The following is a 17,902-nucleotide window of genomic DNA, read 5'->3' as shown; positions in this document are numbered from 1 at the left end:
AATTCAGCTATATTTTTCTCTGCAGTTCTAAGGAATTTAGGAATATATATATTCTGTATACGGAGCAGTCCTCGTACGACTAGAGGTCTAGATACTGTATTAGACAGATGGGTCCTTCTACTGTAGGCTTCTTCATGACTAGTTAGTACACATCTCAAATGTGTCTGCAAGTCTGGATTGTATTCTCAAAAAAGAAGAGGTTCCACTGAAAGGCAAATGACTGATGCTGCTTATCCTTGGAGTCCTGTTCTGCTTCCTCTCATTGAGTCATTGGCTCTCTTTGCTCCTTTACTTCGAGGAGTTGCGGGGAGAGGCCCATGTAATACAACTACCTGCCTCTGACTGCAAGACGTCCTGTGGAATATTACGTTTCTAGTTCCTAAAGCACTCGTCAGTTGGAACTAAGAAGCAGACTATGAAAGGGTTTCAAATGTGTGTCCTCTTTTTAAGCGTTGCGCTCTCATTTTCAATGAATTGGTGTGTTCTTCTCCTTTTTCTGCAGATGAGATTGAACCAAAAAAGGGCAGGTCAATAATAGGCTTTCAACTTTTCCTGCTTGTGGTTTCATTTGTTTCTGGCTTCTTTGGGTAGCTTATCAATCAAAAATGCAATGTGTTTCTATCTATACCTGGACACTGTTTAATCTGCTTCCTGCAGCTCCTTACCTCCCGGTAACCATCTTCCTCAGCTCTAAAACGCACATACTATGACCTGATTTTCTCTTATTCTCTTCGTTCACCAGACAGTGTTTGCCGTCACCACGTGTTGTTCAGTTTCCCCCTTTATGACCTCTTTCATCTGTCTTGTCCTCATAATCAACTTGGTCAAATAGATTATTGCCAATATAATTGATGGGCTGGGTATTTTTGAAGGTTGTGATGTATGCATTTTCTTCCAAGACAAAGGCAGGCCATTTGCTTTACAACCTTCCCTTCTGCCATTTGATATCACAATTCTCTTCCTTTCCACTCAAGTTAGCCAAATATCTTATTAAAGCTGGCCAGTCAAAGCATGAAAGTCTAAATCACATAAAAAGGGATCAATCAGTCTTTTAGAAGCCCGTCATCATCATGTCTACTGTTTCTGATTTTTACTCATTCACTAAATCATCTCCCTTTCTGCCTCTCTTCACTGTTGTGGACTATTCCCTGAATAAACATGAGTTCTCAGCCAGTGTTGGTGTGTTGGTGTATTGGTGTGTTGGTGTGTGTGTTTGCAAGCAGTCTGTGTGTGTGTGTGTGTGTGTGTGTGTGTGTGTTTATCAGCATCCTGATATGTTTAAAGGCACTTGAGTTTTCTGCATGATATTTCCCAACATATTTACGCTGACTTTTCCATTTTATCTTTCAGAAGGACCACAGAACTTAGGTAAATTTTCTGACCATGCCTTCCTCCCACATGTCCTCAGGATGACTCCTTTCTTGGTGTCTTTAACTTTCTCTGCCTTTTGATCTATGTGTCATTTCTTGGCTCACCCTCTCCCTGGGTGTTGTTCGTATTCCCCGCTTATGATCTCTTCCATCTGTCTTGTTTGTGGAATCCATGTAGACAGACCCATTTTGCCACAACTGGTAGCACCAGTGTCTTTGATTTCTCCATCTAGATTTCCCTCGGGCTGCTCCACCATGGGGTGCTGCAGTGGCTGATGGTTTGAATATGGGCAGCATTTGTTGTTTACTGGAAAAGCAGGCCATATTCTTTGTTTTTTTTTTTTTTTTTTCCTTTTACTGAAAGGCAGGCAATATTTTTTTTCTTCAAATCCAAATATTCCCCTCTTTTCTTTTCTTCAGTCAATCATAAAATTCACTTTCTCTTTTCTAAAATAAAAATGTATTTCTTTGGCATGTTTCGGGGGGGGTACTTTTTATTTGTTTGATTTCTGATTACATTCATCTTACGTATTTACTCTGAAGTGGAAGTTTTAACTTTATTTTAATTTTCTGTATTGGTTTTCCTTGATACTTTCATGAGTTTTCCATTATATTTTCCAGATCAAGTCCAGAAAGAAATGGGTAAATTTTTTTGACAATTTTTAACAGATGTATTTCTTTAAAACATCTTTTCCCACCATTTCTCAACATTCCCTCCTCCCTGCTCCTGTCCGCCCTTTAGCTTCTTGTGGGTTTCACGTTACCCTATCTTCTCTTTGACGTCCTGAGGTCCTCCCACATGACGTTCCCTTCTCACCATCTCTCTGGCTGTTATTCCTTCCAGTTTCTTCCTTGCTATACACCCAGGTGGTGTTCTACCTCCCTGGTGATTACCCTAATTTCATGATAAGGTTGGTGAGATGAAGGCGATTCGCTTAAGCTGAGTGTGGTCATTGCCATTCGAGAGAAGGCTTCCTTTCCCTTGGGTTCTCCAAGTGCTCTGAGGTGGAGTGCCTCTTGCTTTACAGATGATCGTGTTCTGGCTTTTAGGGGAAGCATTCAGACTCCAAAGCTGTTGCATGAGATGAGTTCCTTCTTTGTTGACTGTGTAAACACTGTGTACACTGATGTCAAGCGTATTCTTGAAACGAGCCAGTCTGCTTTGCTTGACCCTATTCCCAAGGGATATTGGTAATAGTTTTGCGTGACAATGTGGGATTTTTCCTTTTAAACAATCATGATTACTCTCCTTTCTTTTTTATTTTAATTCGTTTAATAATTACTCCAACACATTTCTCTTACACATACACTTTTCCGTCAATCAAATAAACGTGACTGACAATATATTTCCGGCGTCAATGGCTGTTTTCTAAGATAACCCTACATCATTTCTGAGAGCCTAGTGCAAGAACTACAAAATCCTCATGTCCCAACGTATCACGTTACAACCCTGAAACTGTAGTGAGGTTTTCAGGTGGCATTCATTAACTTGAGCAATTGCATTTCTTTGGAAATGGACGTTACTTAGGTAGCTTTTAGACACAAATACTGGCAAACTAAGATATTACCTGCATTTCCCTTATGATGCTAAGAAATCTTGTTTAGAAATACATGCATGATTGTGTGTTTTCTCTCAGCTAGGATGATGGCTCAGTTCAAGGATGGTGAGTAATGCTTATCTCTCAGAAGTTGTCATTCTTTTCTCTCTCTGAGATTCTGCCCCCCACAAGCAAAGGGATGCAGAAATATAACAAATATGTTTATAGTAGGCAAAGCAGCATTGGAACCATTGCCTCTGTAGAGTCCAGCACTTGGAATAAATTCCCTCTGAAGTGCAAACAAACCACTAGCAATTCAGCATGGGTTTCCTCCTCCCCCCCTTCTATCCTTCCATCCTCCCTCCCTTTCTTCCTTTTACCCGCCCCCCTTCCCACTCCTCCTCCACACCCCCAACCTTTGAGGTTTCTACATTTCTGTCCTCCATCATGTGTGGAACAAATTGACTATGAAGCTAGAAGACAGAGAGGAAAAAAAAAAAAAAAAAGTCCAAAGAGCTCCCGAAAGGAAATGTGACAGAGACAGGGAGAAAGGGAAAACACTGGGAGAGAAAAGATGGAAGGAAAAAACGGAAAAGGGTTTCCGATTTTGTTCTTTTCCAACCTGGAAAAATGCACCATTATACCCTGGGGAGGGACACGGACTCTGATAAAGAATCTCCTACGACCAAAGATGTTTTAAATGAACCCCTGCCGTGTGCAAAATCATATGCTGAAAAAGACAGAAACTCCAAGCATTCATTTCATCAACTCAACACATTACTCCTTATTTTCACAAGTGGTGTGTATGGGATAGTAAATCTTAATCGTTTCATTACTTTCAATTACACCTGACATTGTTTTTTGAGTGTAGGCAAAATGGTTACTGTCTGCTAAGATCTGAGGAAACGAAAGGGAAAAATATGTTATTCGATCAAATTTATCATCTCCCCTATTGCCTCTCCATCCTGAAGACATTATAAATAGTTATCCTGGGTGAATGTTGGATAAGTAGGACATGGGGATGGGGCAGGCCTTCTTCAGACATACTTTAGCAGATCAGAAATAGAGGCTTAGGTATATGAAAGAGTATTTTCTTTGGTTGCTGTTATTCTTGAGTTAAACCTTAGGAATGTATGTATCACCACAGAATTCTGGACAGCCAGGCCGCTTTGTCTGTCAGATGGTAGGTTCTCACGTTCACTTGTTCCTTGCAGATTGGAGGAGAGAACAGTTGCTGAATGGTGAGTCTGTGGTGGTCCAACAGAGGCCCTGCTCATTGTGGGGGAGTCTCAGGGGAAGACGGGTGCAGGGGAGCTGCACAAAAGGGAGACCCTCTGGCCCAAGCCTACTGACCTTTCCCAGAAACGTGATGACCACTTTTCTTTGCACTAACTCTGGCTCTGGACGCAGCCAGATATGACGGCAAGTCCCATTGATAGTTTTCACATCATTGTATTTCTGGCATGCTCCATCTGTTTCTTTACCACGTGTCTTTGATGCTCAGTGATCAACCTTCTCAACACCAACCTACACATATAAACTTATGTGTAAACGCCCACCTACATGTATAACGTGACATCTTAAGGTTTTCATTTCATTGTTATTTCAACTGACATTTATCGTCTTCGCAGGTTATTCCTTGGATTTTCCGTATCCTTGCTTCTCAAGCAGAAAATTCCTTTTCACCAAATATAGCCTAATAACAATTAACTTGTAAAATTTTGCTGTTTTTCAAGTTTCTTTGTCCAAAATATTTTCTGTCATTTGACTGAGAAGCCCATTCACTGCGAATTAATTTTATGTCTTTTCCTGTCATCTGACGTTGTGAAAGTAAACGTCATCGAGGTAATGTTAATAATCAAACTCCCATAAGATACAGTTACGCAGTAGTCGGCGGACAGAATGCTGTGACCAGAGGCCCCCATCACCCTGACCTGACCTGACCTGACCTGCGTGTCCTGTAAAAGCCCTAGTTCAGGATTCTTTAATTCAGGGTCTCGTGGCTTTATAGAGCAAAGCCACCACGGTAGGGACATTGAGGCTATTTACTAAGCACAAGTCACACAACTTATACCCATAGAAACGTGAGGAAGGACAGACCAAATATTTTCAAAAGGAATCATGAAGAGATTTATCAGGTTCATTACCAGCAATAAAGTTCTCCTTTTCTCAATTGAAAACATGTATCCACTTATGGAATATGATCCATTTCTCAAAAGGGAGCTTTCAGACACTGTATGTGTGCGTGCATGTGTTTATTTCTGTCAGTGTGTCTGTGTTCTGTTTTTTCTTGCATCTGGATAATGTAATTTTACTAAAAAATGTTTCAACCAATCTGAATTTCATTTGTGCTTCTTTCCAATGAAATTTACATCGCCTTTTCATTTTGTTTTACAGAAGGACTTCAGGAAAAATATGGTAAAGCCTCTTTTATATCCCCTCACCCCCCAAACACTGTAGAACACCTGCGTTCGTGGTGTTGTAAAGATATCCCAGCTTTTAGCCAACGTGTCACCACTGGCTTGCCCTCTGCCAGATCTCTGCTATTCTGGCACAATATTGCAGTTAGGGACTCTCCCATATTCCTCCCTTCTCTGCTCTTGCAAAGCCTGTATGTTCCAATATAGTCTGTGGGTCAAGTGTAAACTCGAGGGGCATCCCTGCACTGCCTCTGAGCACGTGACCCAAGTGTCCCCAGGTATTCAAAGACTTCCCATTGTTTTACCTAGGAATTTTTTATTTAGAACCAATGAGAGTAATTTTCATTCTTTCCTTTTTACTTCATTGACACAGCTGTCAATTTTGCAAACTCCAACTACTTCAAATATTTGTAGAAGGATTTCATAGCTTAAGGAAAGATCAATAATAATAATCATAATACATTTTTGATTTCTAAGTTTTCATGCGAATGACACAAGGAACTACTGTCCTACAATGTTCCCAGAAGGCTTTTCATAAAACGCAAACGTAGTCTTTAGAAGTTTAATATCCTGTTTTTCTAGTGACATTTTTGTCAGTGTCCTTTAGTTTTCAGAGGGAATCAAATTCACCTCTCAATGCGTGTAGCTGGCTTCATGTAGCCCCTGCCACAGGCCTTGCTTGGAACCAATGGAAGTTTTTTCCTCTCTGCTTCCTCCTCTCTTTTCAAGTAACTCTGCCTTGTGCGAGTGTGTATCTCCATGTTAGACTCAAAAGGGGACCGAAATAAGATGAGCTTTATTTTGCCATGAGTGAAAATAGATATTTGCCAGAAACAAAGTTATGTAATCATTACTGAATGAAATGTGAACACAGACAGGTTCCCAAGAGCCAAACCCTGCATCTTCTCTAGCAGCAGTTCTTGAGTATCCTCTAATCCATTGTTCATGGATACCTTATTAAACAAAGTTACGACAAGGAAGAGAAGTGGTGATTTGTATTTGGCAGTGACGAAGAATGCCTTAAAGGTATCCAACCAAAGAGTAAGGGCCCGAGCGTTGTCCAGATAATTTAAGAGCTTTGTACAAAGGTAACCACCATCACTAATGATCCTGAAATTTTCCACCAGTCAGTAACCTCATTTTTTTCGGCTTTAATTTTGGACCGGTAATCTCAGGACAAAAGCAGCTCTCAGGCACGCTGCTACATAGTTGTGTGCCTGTGTATGTGTGCGGGTTTGTCTAAATCCCGATGCATTTAACGTTGTAGGAGAACTTGTCTCTAAATTTCAATTTCCCTGTGGTTGGAATCCATTATAATTATCTGGGTGTTTCCTTTTTATTTTTTCAGATGATCTTCAAAAGAAATTCGGTAAGTATCTCTGACGACCTCTTTGTTTCCACAGCCTGTATTAAACATTCAGGTTTTTGGTTCTTTCGGCATCCCCTCTCTTCTTACCTATATGCCATCTTTTGGCTCACATGTCATCTCCATGTCTTCCCTCTCCTCCCTCAAGGTTTCTGTTTATGGACATCTCCCATCCTAAGTTCTCTCCGTTTCTTTTACCCGAGACCTGATTCCTTCTCGCTGCTTCCCACTTCATTTCACAGGGTCCTTCCTGTAAACATGGTCTTAACTCTGGCATCCAGAGTCTTGGCAGGTTCGTTTTGATTTTGTGAGAAGAAGGGGAGAGACTGATGGACATGTGGCTTCTGTTCCACGTTTAGTTTCTGGAACACTTCCATTAACTTAGACTCTCTGTCATACAGCAAAGTTCAAGGGGCCATTCTCATGCCATTGATGCCTCCCCAAAGCTTATGAAATAAAACAAGACTGCAAATTTGCTGAGTGATGGTTTCCCAAAGCTTGTCTTCTAAAGAGTGTGTAGACTCAGTTCTAATCCATTGATCCAGGTGGGCTTTGGGCTCTTACTTCCAATGCTCCCGGTCGTTTCCTGCAGTCTTTTCGCAGGTGCACAGAGATTTTACACACCATTTCACGGATTTCTTTTCTTTTATGTCAGAGCACTTCCTCTGTCTTCTTCTTGCATGATATTGACATAGTTCTTAATTTATCACATTGAGACAAGCTTTAAGTGTTTGTAGACGCACTGTGTACACTGGGGAGAATTAATTTATACTCTAGTTCTCCAACCTGCAATTTTCTATGACTGTCATGAGAGGCTATCGCCCTAGGATACTCCTCGGTGTTTTTAATGAAACACTGATATAAACTAAGATAACACGGCTACGGACAGGGTTTTGGCTAGGTGGATGCTCTTACTATGGACTTCCTCATAGGTACGGGACTCCCGTATGTGTCCATGTTTACACTGTATTCTGGAAAAAGGAGAAGGCCAAGTGAGAGACAAATGATTGCTACTGTTTATCCCAGAAGAAGTCCTATTCCACTTTCCCTCGCACCATCATTTTCTGTCTTTGTGGCTTTGCCTCAAGCAGTGAGGGGGTGGGGGAGGTAAGACAACACTGCCACCGATTCACACCATGTCCTGTGAACATCTGTGCTTCCATTTCTAAAAACATTGGTCCCTTTGAGACGTGGCCTAAGCTCAGAAAGCACTTCCCAGTTCTGTCAGCCGCCCAGCAGAGAGAGCCAAAGGGTTCTTTGGGTGGTGGTGGTGTTTTGTTTGTTTTCTACCACACTGGTAGAGTCGTTAACAACATAAGTCTTTGCCTCTAAGGAAATGTTCCAATTATGATTCTGTTTTCAAATGGATAGTATTGAGGAACATTTTTTAGATGTCTGTAGCAGGTTTCATAGGATGTCTTCTATACATTGTTTGGACAAATGGATGCTTTTTCTCCTTGCTTTCTCATCCATCTCTCCCTCTCTCTCTCTCTCTCTCTCTCTCTCTCTCTCTCTCTCTCTCTCTCTCTCTCTGGTAAGTACCTCTCTTGTGTGTGACTGTGTGTTTGCAGTTTATTCTGAGAAGGTAGAAAGTCTAGTGCAGAACCAGTGATGGATCCTGTTCATCCCAGGGGAAGTCCTTTCCTACTTCCTCCCATGCTGTCACTTCCAGTCTTGGTTCCTCTGACTCACCAAGGGGTGAGGGGAGGTAAAACAAGCTTGTTGGGATTTCTGAAAAGACTTCCAGCCTTCAAGAAAGTTGGGTCAGGTCGAACCACAGAGAAAAGCCTGGATGGTTTGCAAATGTTTTGTCCTTGTCTTGTCCTCCCTTTTGGTCCTCATTTTCAGTGGTTTTTGAGTGTTTTCCCTTTGATGATAGCAGTAATGATGAAGAGAAAAGGCTCCAGCCCCAGGAATGCCCTTCCCTGTCTATCTCGTCATCGTTTCATCCTTTTCCGGTACCTTTGGCTTCTAATCTCTGGGACAGTGTTCTTCAACACCGGCACATCATACTGCTCTGTGGTTTTGACTCATGACCTTGTTTTTCCAACCATCATTCACCATGTCTTTATTTCTCATGCAAGTTCCCCCATTATGTTTTCTTTCATTTTTGTCCCTTTGTCTCAACTGATGTAAACAGACCTCTTCTGCCATGTAAATTTCATCAATCACATATTTGTGAAGAACTGGCCTCTTTAGGAACTAGTGTGAACATTTTGTCGGATAGATAACCAAGTTACTTGATTCTGACCCCCTTACCTTAGGTTTACCGTGTCATTTCCTTTCTTTCATGTATTTTCGTTAAGATGAGCTTCACTTAGAAGTGACCTGAAACAGAAACGCATATAAAACAAAGTCATACATTAACTGGTTGAAGAAAGTTTTGGAATGAGGCATGCAGGACCCTCGACTTCTCTTTCAGCTCGTAGGGTGATTCCGTGTTCTTTAACTCAGTGAGCGTGGCTGCCGTGCACAGCAAGAGCAGTCACAATAACGCATAGACGACATACTTAGCACCAGTCAAGCAACCTCATCAAGGCTAACAACTCAAGTGACAGATATGTAAACAATCTGAATGCGACCAACATAATTTTTTTAAGGTGGCAACTGGGAGAAATAATGTTTCTTCAGTCCAGAAAGTTCACTCATTTTTCTGCTTTTCATTTTATAAAGAAAGTCTTTGCAGTAAAAGTGCTTTCAGCCGCTGTTTGTGTGCATGCATGCATGTGTGTAGATGTGTGATTGTTTATCAGTATCCTGACAAGATTAATCTTACACAGTTTTCAATAAATTTGCATTTTCGTTGTGTTTTCTCCAATGAAATTTACATGGATTTTCTATTTTATTTTCCAGAAGAACTTCAGGAAAAAATTGGTAAGCTTTCCCTGACATTCCTTTGGTCCCCCCAAAAACCTTTAAAATAACTGCTTTCCAAATGTCGAACATTTCCTGCCTTTTGGCTGATTTGTCATGCATTGACTCACATTTCTGCTGAAGGTCCATCATTCTAACCTGAATCGCTGCTTGTGGATTTCTCCCATATTTCTTTCACCATTGCTGTTTCACAGCCTATGTAAATTTTTATATCATCCATTTGTCAAGTGTAAATGACACAGGCCATTCTTTTGCTGCTTTGAAACTATCACCCAAGTATTTCCAGGCCTGCAGATGTTTTAAACGATGTTTGAAATTTCCAGTGATAGGATTGTTGCTTTATGCTTTTCGTTTTTACTGACGCAGTTATCAATTTGGCAACCTGCGATTGTTTCAGTATTTGTAGAATGATCTTACATCTTAAAGAAGTTCAGTGGTGACACACCTCCCTGTTCTGACTTTTTAAGGTGAATGACAGGAGAGGCTTATGCCCTGAAACGTTTTCAAAACTTGGCACTTTTTCAAATTTCAAAAGTTTTTATCAAATAGTTCATATTAATATCGCCTTTGGTTATGACACTTCCCAGTTATGTTTTTGATTTCAGAAGGAATGGCATTTAGGAATATCCCTTCATGCCTGTAGCAGCCTTCATGCAACTGCTGTGACACCAACATCATTTTGGACAAATGGGTGCTTTCTTTCTCTTTGCTTTGCTAGATTCTCTTCTCTTTTTTAAGTGATGGTCACATGCGGTTGGGTGTTTGCACTTTGCAAATCACTGACATCAAATGAGCTAGATTTGACGTGAGTTAAATTAGAAATTTAAAAAGCAAGGTTACCTAAGCATTTCTTCGGAACACTGCATAATCTCTGGAAGCAGTGGGTTCAGTGCTCTCTAACTCCCTGCCTCTGGGTGCTGGATACAGCACACCTACAGCAATCATGAGGGTTGAGGAGTTTTACGTAGCAGCAGCCGAGGAACGCTTGAAGTCCATGAGACAGATCAATAAAGGTTGAAGTAACATCCAACTAGGTCTAGAACACTTTTAAAAAGTAATCTCAATTACTGTGGTCCCTGAAATTTTGCCTACATCGGTAAAGTCATTCATTTTCTTATTTTTACTTTTTGAACCCTGAAATGATATTATTTTACGTAATATTTCCTGAGTTTTATTTTCCTCATACCACAGTAACTGTTCCAACTCCTTCTTGCATTTTTAATGGACATAGTTGTTAATTTAGCAAACTGCAATTAGTTTTTTGATTTTGGGAGAACGACTTTATACACTAAAGGAAAGTCACATATAACGTATTTCTCAATTTTGGAATTTTATGTGAATGACATGAGAAGCTATAGTCCTACGAGACACCTAAGAGACTTTTTCACAAAGCAATAATATGACCATTAAAAGCTTACCATCCTTCTTTTCCCAATAAGAATTCAGCTATATTTTTCTTTGCAGTTCTAAGGAATTTAGGAATATATATATTCTGTATACGGAGCAGTCCTCGTACGACTAGAGGTCTAGATACTGTATTAGACAGATGGGTCCTTCTACTGTAGGCTTCTTCATGACTAGTTAGTACACATCTCAAATGTGTCTGCAAGTCTGGATTGTATTCTCAAAAAAGAAGAGGTTCCACTGAAAGGCAAATGACTGATGCTGCTTATCCTTGGAGTCCTGTTCTGCTTCCTCTCATTGAGTCATTGGCTCTCTTTGCTCCTTTACTTCGAGGAGTTGCGGGGAGAGGCCCATGTAATACAACTACCTGCCTCTGACTGCAAGACGTCCTGTGGAATATTACGTTTCTAGTTCCTAAAGCACTCGTCAGTTGGAACTAAGAAGCAGACTATGAAAGGGTTTCAAATGTGTGTCCTCTTTTTAAGCGTTGCGCTCTCATTTTCAATGAATTGGTGTGTTCTTCTCCTTTTTCTGCAGATGAGATTGAACCAAAAAAGGGCAGGTCAATAATAGGCTTTCAACTTTTCCTGCTTGTGGTTTCATTTGTTTCTGGCTTCTTTGGGTAGCTTATCAATCAAAAATGCAATGTGTTTCTATCTATACCTGGACACTGTTTAATCTGCTTCCTGCAGCTCCTTACCTCCCGGTAACCATCTTCCTCAGCTCTAAAACGCACATACTATGACCTGATTTTCTCTTATTCTCTTCGTTCACCAGACAGTGTTTGCCGTCACCACGTGTTGTTCAGTTTCCCCCTTTATGACCTCTTTCATCTGTCTTGTCCTCATAATCAACTTGGTCAAATAGATTATTGCCAATATAATTGATGGGCTGGGTATTTTTGAAGGTTGTGATGTATGCATTTTCTTCCAAGACAAAGGCAGGCCATTTGCTTTACAACCTTCCCTTCTGCCATTTGATATCACAATTCTCTTCCTTTCCACTCAAGTTAGCCAAATATCTTATTAAAGCTGGCCAGTCAAAGCATGAAAGTCTAAATCACATAAAAAGGGATCAATCAGTCTTTTAGAAGCCCGTCATCATCATGTCTACTGTTTCTGATTTTTACTCATTCACTAAATCATCTCCCTTTCTGCCTCTCTTCACTGTTGTGGACTATTCCCCGAATAAACATGAGTTCTCAGCCAGTGTTGGTGTGTTGGTGTATTGGTGTGTTGGTGTGTGTGTTTGCAAGCAGTCTGTGTGTGTGTGTGTGTGTGTGTGTGTGTGTGTGTGTTTATCAGCATCCTGATATGTTTAAAGGCACTTGAGTTTTCTGCATGATATTTCCCAACATATTTACGCTGACTTTTCCATTTTATCTTTCAGAAGGACCACAGAACTTAGGTAAATTTTCTGACCATGCCTTCCTCCCACATGTCCTCAGGATGACTCCTTTCTTGGTGTCTTTAACTTTCTCTGCCTTTTGATCTATGTGTCATTTCTTGGCTCACCCTCTCCCTGGGTGTTGTTCGTATTCCCCGCTTATGATCTCTTCCATCTGTCTTGTTTGTGGAATCCATGTAGACAGACCCATTTTGCCACAACTGGTAGCACCAGTGTCTTTGATTTCTCCATCTAGATTTCCCTCGGGCTGCTCCACCATGGGGTGCTGCAGTGGCTGATGGTTTGAATATGGGCAGCATTTGTTGTTTACTGGAAAAGCAGGCCATATTCTTTGTTTTTTTTTTTTTTTTCCTTTTACTGAAAGGCAGGCAATATTTTTTTTCTTCAAATCCAAATATTCCCCTCTTTTCTTTTCTTCAGTCAATCATAAAATTCACTTTCTCTTTTCTAAAATAAAAATGTATTTCTTTGGCATGTTTCGGGGGGGGTACTTTTTATTTGTTTGATTTCTGATTACATTCATCTTACGTATTTACTCTGAAGTGGAAGTTTTAACTTTATTTTAATTTTCTGTATTGGTTTTCCTTGATACTTTCATGAGTTTTCCATTATATTTTCCAGATCAAGTCCAGAAAGAAATGGGTAAATTTTTTTGACAATTTTTAACAGATGTATTTCTTTAAAACATCTTTTCCCACCATTTCTCAACATTCCCTCCTCCCTGCTCCTGTCCGCCCTTTAGCTTCTTGTGGGTTCCACGTTACCCTATCTTCTCTTTGACGTCCTGAGGTCCTCCCACATGACGTTCCCTTCTCACCATCTCTCTGGCTGTTATTCCTTCCAGTTTCTTCCTTGCTATACACCCAGGTGGTGTTCTACCTCCCTGGTGATTACCCTAATTTCATGATAAGGTTGGTGAGATGAAGGCGATTCGCTTAAGCTGAGTGTGGTCATTGCCATTCGAGAGAAGGCTTCCTTTCCCTTGGGTTCTCCAAGTGCTCTGAGGTGGAGTGCCTCTTGCTTTACAGATGATCGTGTTCTGGCTTTTAGGGGAAGCATTCAGACTCCAAAGCTGTTGCATGAGATGAGTTCCTTCTTTGTTGACTGTGTAAACACTGTGTACACTGATGTCAAGCGTATTCTTGAAACGAGCCAGTCTGCTTTGCTTGACCCTATTCCCAAGGGATATTGGTAATAGTTTTGCGTGACAATGTGGGATTTTTCCTTTTAAACAATCATGATTACTCTCCTTTCTTTTTTATTTTAATTCGTTTAATAATTACTCCAACACATTTCTCTTACACATACACTTTTCCGTCAATCAAATAAACGTGACTGACAATATATTTCCGGCGTCAATGGCTGTTTTCTAAGATAACCCTACATCATTTCTGAGAGCCTAGTGCAAGAACTACAAAATCCTCATGTCCCAACGTATCACGTTACAACCCTGAAACTGTAGTGAGGTTTTCAGGTGGCATTCATTAACTTGAGCAATTGCATTTCTTTGGAAATGGACGTTACTTAGGTAGCTTTTAGACACAAATACTGGCAAACTAAGATATTACCTGCATTTCCCTTATGATGCTAAGAAATCTTGTTTAGAAATACATGCATGATTGTGTGTTTTCTCTCAGCTAGGATGATGGCTCAGTTCAAGGATGGTGAGTAATGCTTATCTCTCAGAAGTTGTCATTCTTTTCTCTCTCTGAGATTCTGCCCCCCACAAGCAAAGGGATGCAGAAATATAACAAATATGTTTATAGTAGGCAAAGCAGCATTGGAACCATTGCCTCTGTAGAGTCCAGCACTTGGAATAAATTCCCTCTGAAGTGCAAACAAACCACTAGCAATTCAGCATGGGTTTCCTCCTCCCCCCCTTCTATCCTTCCATCCTCCCTCCCTTTCTTCCTTTTACCCGCCCCCCTTCCCACTCCTCCTCCACACCCCCAACCTTTGAGGTTTCTACATTTCTGTCCTCCATCATGTGTGGAACAAATTGACTATGAAGCTAGAAGACAGAGAGGAAAAAAAAAAAAAAAAAGTCCAAAGAGCTCCCGAAAGGAAATGTGACAGAGACAGGGAGAAAGGGAAAACACTGGGAGAGAAAAGATGGAAGGAAAAAACGGAAAAGGGTTTCCGATTTTGTTCTTTTCCAACCTGGAAAAATGCACCATTATACCCTGGGGAGGGACACGGACTCTGATAAAGAATCTCCTATGACCAAAGATGTTTTAAATGAACCCCTGCCGTGTGCAAAATCATATGCTGAAAAAGACAGAAACTCCAAGCATTCATTTCATCAACTCAACACATTACTCCTTATTTTCACAAGTGGTGTGTATGGGATAGTAAATCTTAATCGTTTCATTACTTTCAATTACACCTGACATTGTTTTTTGAGTGTAGGCAAAATGGTTACTGTCTGCTAAGATCTGAGGAAACGAAAGGGAAAAATATGTTATTCGATCAAATTTATCATCTCCCCTATAGCCTCTCCATCCTGAAGACATTATAAATAGTTATCCTGGGTGAATGTTGGATAAGTAGGACATGGGGATGGGGCAGGCCTTCTTCAGACATACTTTAGCAGATCAGAAATAGAGGCTTAGGTATATGAAAGAGTATTTTCTTTGGTTGCTGTTATTCTTGAGTTAAACCTTAGGAATGTATGTATCACCACAGAATTCTGGACAGCCAGGCCGCTTTGTCTGTCAGATGGTAGGTTCTCACGTTCACTTGTTCCTTGCAGATTGGAGGAGAGAACAGTTGCTGAATGGTGAGTCTGTGGTGGTCCAACAGAGGCCCTGCTCATTGTGGGGGAGTCTCAGGGGAAGACGGGTGCAGGGGAGCTGCACAAAAGGGAGACCCTCTGGCCCAAGCCTACTGACCTTTCCCAGAAACGTGATGACCACTTTTCTTTGCACTAACTCTGGCTCTGGACGCAGCCAGATATGACGGCAAGTCCCATTGATAGTTTTCACATCATTGTATTTCTGGCATGCTCCATCTGTTTCTTTACCACGTGTCTTTGATGCTCAGTGATCAACCTTCTCAACACCAACCTACACATATAAACTTATGTGTAAACGCCCACCTACATGTATAACGTGACATCTTAAGGTTTTCATTTCATTGTTATTTCAACTGACATTTATCGTCTTCGCAGGTTATTCCTTGGATTTTCCGTATCCTTGCTTCTCAAGCAGAAAATTCCTTTTCACCAAATATAGCCTAATAACAATTAACTTGTAAAATTTTGCTGTTTTTCAAGTTTCTTTGTCCAAAATATTTTCTGTCATTTGACTGAGAAGCCCATTCACTGCGAATTAATTTTATGTCTTTTCCTGTCATCTGACGTTGTGAAAGTAAACGTCATCGAGGTAATGTTAATAATCAAACTCCCATAAGATACAGTTACGCAGTAGTCGGCGGACAGAATGCTGTGACCGGAGGCCCCGTCACCCTGACCTGACCTGACCTGACCTGCGTGTCCTGTAAAAGCCCTAGTTCAGGATTCTTTAATTCAGGGTCTCGTGGCTTTATAGAGCAAAGCCACCACGGTAGGGACATTGAGGCTATTTACTAAGCACAAGTCACACAACTTATACCCATAGAAACGTGAGGAAGGACAGACCAAATATTTTCAAAAGGAATCATGAAGAGATTTATCAGGTTCATTACCAGCAATAAAGTTCTCCTTTTCTCAATTGAAAACATGTATCCACTTATGGAATATGATCCATTTCTCAAAAGGGAGCTTTCAGACACTGTATGTGTGCGTGCATGTGTTTATTTCTGTCAGTGTGTCTGTGTTCTGTTTTTTCTTGCATCTGGATAATGTAATTTTACTAAAAAATGTTTCAATCAATCTGAATTTCATTTGTGTTTCTTTCCAACGAAATTTACATCGCCTTTTCATTTTGTTTTACAGAAGGACTTCAGGAAAAATATGGTAAAGCCTCTTTTATATCCCCTCACCCCCCAAACACTGTAGAACACCTGCGTTCGTGGTGTTGTAAAGATATCCCAGCTTTTAGCCAACGTGTCACCACTGGCTTGCCCTCTGCCAGATCTCTGCTATTCTGGCACAATATTGCAGTTAGGGACTCTCCCATATTCCTCCCTTCTCTGCTCTTGCAAAGCCTGTATGTTCCAATATAGTCTGTGGGTCAAGTGTAAACTCGAGGGGCATCCCTGCACTGCCTCTGAGCACGTGACCCAAGTGTCCCCAGGTATTCAAAGACTTCCCATTGTTTTACCTAGGAATTTTTTATTTAGAACCAATGAGAGTAATTTTCATTCTTTCCTTTTTACTTCATTGACACAGCTGTCAATTTTGCAAACTCCAACTACTTCAAATATTTGTAGAAGGATTTCATAGCTTAAGGAAAGATCAATAATAATAATCATAATACATTTTTGATTTCTAAGTTTTCATGCGAATGACACAAGGAACTACTGTCCTACAATGTTCCCAGAAGGCTTTTCATAAAACGCAAATGTAGTCTTTAGAAGTTTAATATCCTGTTTTTCTAGTGACATTTTTGTCAGTGCACTTTAGTTTTCAGAGGGAATCAAATTCACCTCTCAATGCGTGTAGCTGGCTTCATGTAGCCCCTGCCACAGGCCTTGCTTGGAACCAATGGAAGTTTTTTCCTCTCTGCTTCCTCCTCTCTTTTCAAGTAACTCTGCCTTGTGCGAGTGTGTATCTCCATGTTAGACTCAAAAGGGGACCGAAATAAGATGAGCTTTATTTTGCCATGAGTGAAAATAGATATTTGCCAGAAACAAAGTTATGTAATCATTACTGAATGAAATGTGAACACAGACAGGTTCCCAAGAGCCAAACCCTGCATCTTCTCTAGCAGCAGTTCTTGAGTATCCTCTAATCCATTGTTCATGGATACCTTATTAAACAAAGTTACGACAAGGAAGAGAAGTGGTGATTTGTATTTGGCAGTGACGAAGAATGCCTTAAAGGTATCCAACCAAAGAGTAAGGGCCCGAGCGTTGTCCAGATAATTTAAGAGCTTTGTACAAAGGTAACCACCATCACTAATGATCCTGAAATTTTCCACCAGTCAGTAACCTCATTTTTTTCGGCTTTAATTTTGGACCGGTAATCTCAGGACAAAAGCAGCTCTCAGGCACGCTGCTACATAGTTGTGTGCCTGTGTATGTGTGCGGGTTTGTCTAAATCCCGATGCATTTAACGTTGTAGGAGAACTTGTCTCTAAATTTCAATTTCCCTGTGGTTGGAATCCATTATAATTATCTGGGTGTTTCCTTTTTATTTTTTCAGATGATCTTCAAAAGAAATTCGGTAAGTATCTCTGACGACCTCTTTGTTTCCACAGCCTGTATTAAACATTCAGGTTTTTGGTTCTTTCGGCATCCCCTCTCTTCTTACCTATATGCCATCTTTTGGCTCACATGTCATCTCCATGTCTTCCCTCTCCTCCCTCAAGGTTTCTGTTTATGGACATCTCCCATCCTAAGTTCTCTCCGTTTCTTTTACCC

The 17,902-nt window shown here is 40.7% G+C and overlaps 1 long non-coding RNA gene across 1 annotated transcript in view; it reads right to left on the bottom strand.

Moving 5' to 3' along the window:
• Window positions 1–17,902, bottom strand: part of LOC146401481 (uncharacterized) — a 366,756-nt gene that overhangs the window by 18,329 nt on the left and 330,525 nt on the right. The window contains exon 7 of the long non-coding RNA XR_014809173.1: window positions 8,954–9,022. This is a non-coding gene — a long non-coding RNA (uncharacterized LOC146401481). The remainder of the gene's footprint in view (window positions 1–8,953; window positions 9,023–17,902) is intronic.

The sequence above is a fragment of the Sus scrofa genome, chromosome 7 (assembly GCF_054392235.1).
Source record: "Sus scrofa isolate SSC_HxYL_T2T_F1_AM1 chromosome 7, Sscrofa_HxYL_maternal_Yorkshire_Landrace_v2.0, whole genome shotgun sequence".
Taxonomy (NCBI): domain Eukaryota; kingdom Metazoa; phylum Chordata; class Mammalia; order Artiodactyla; family Suidae; genus Sus; species Sus scrofa.
The sequence above is the reverse complement of the archived record's forward strand: the minus strand, read 5'-3'. Positions and strand labels throughout refer to the sequence as shown.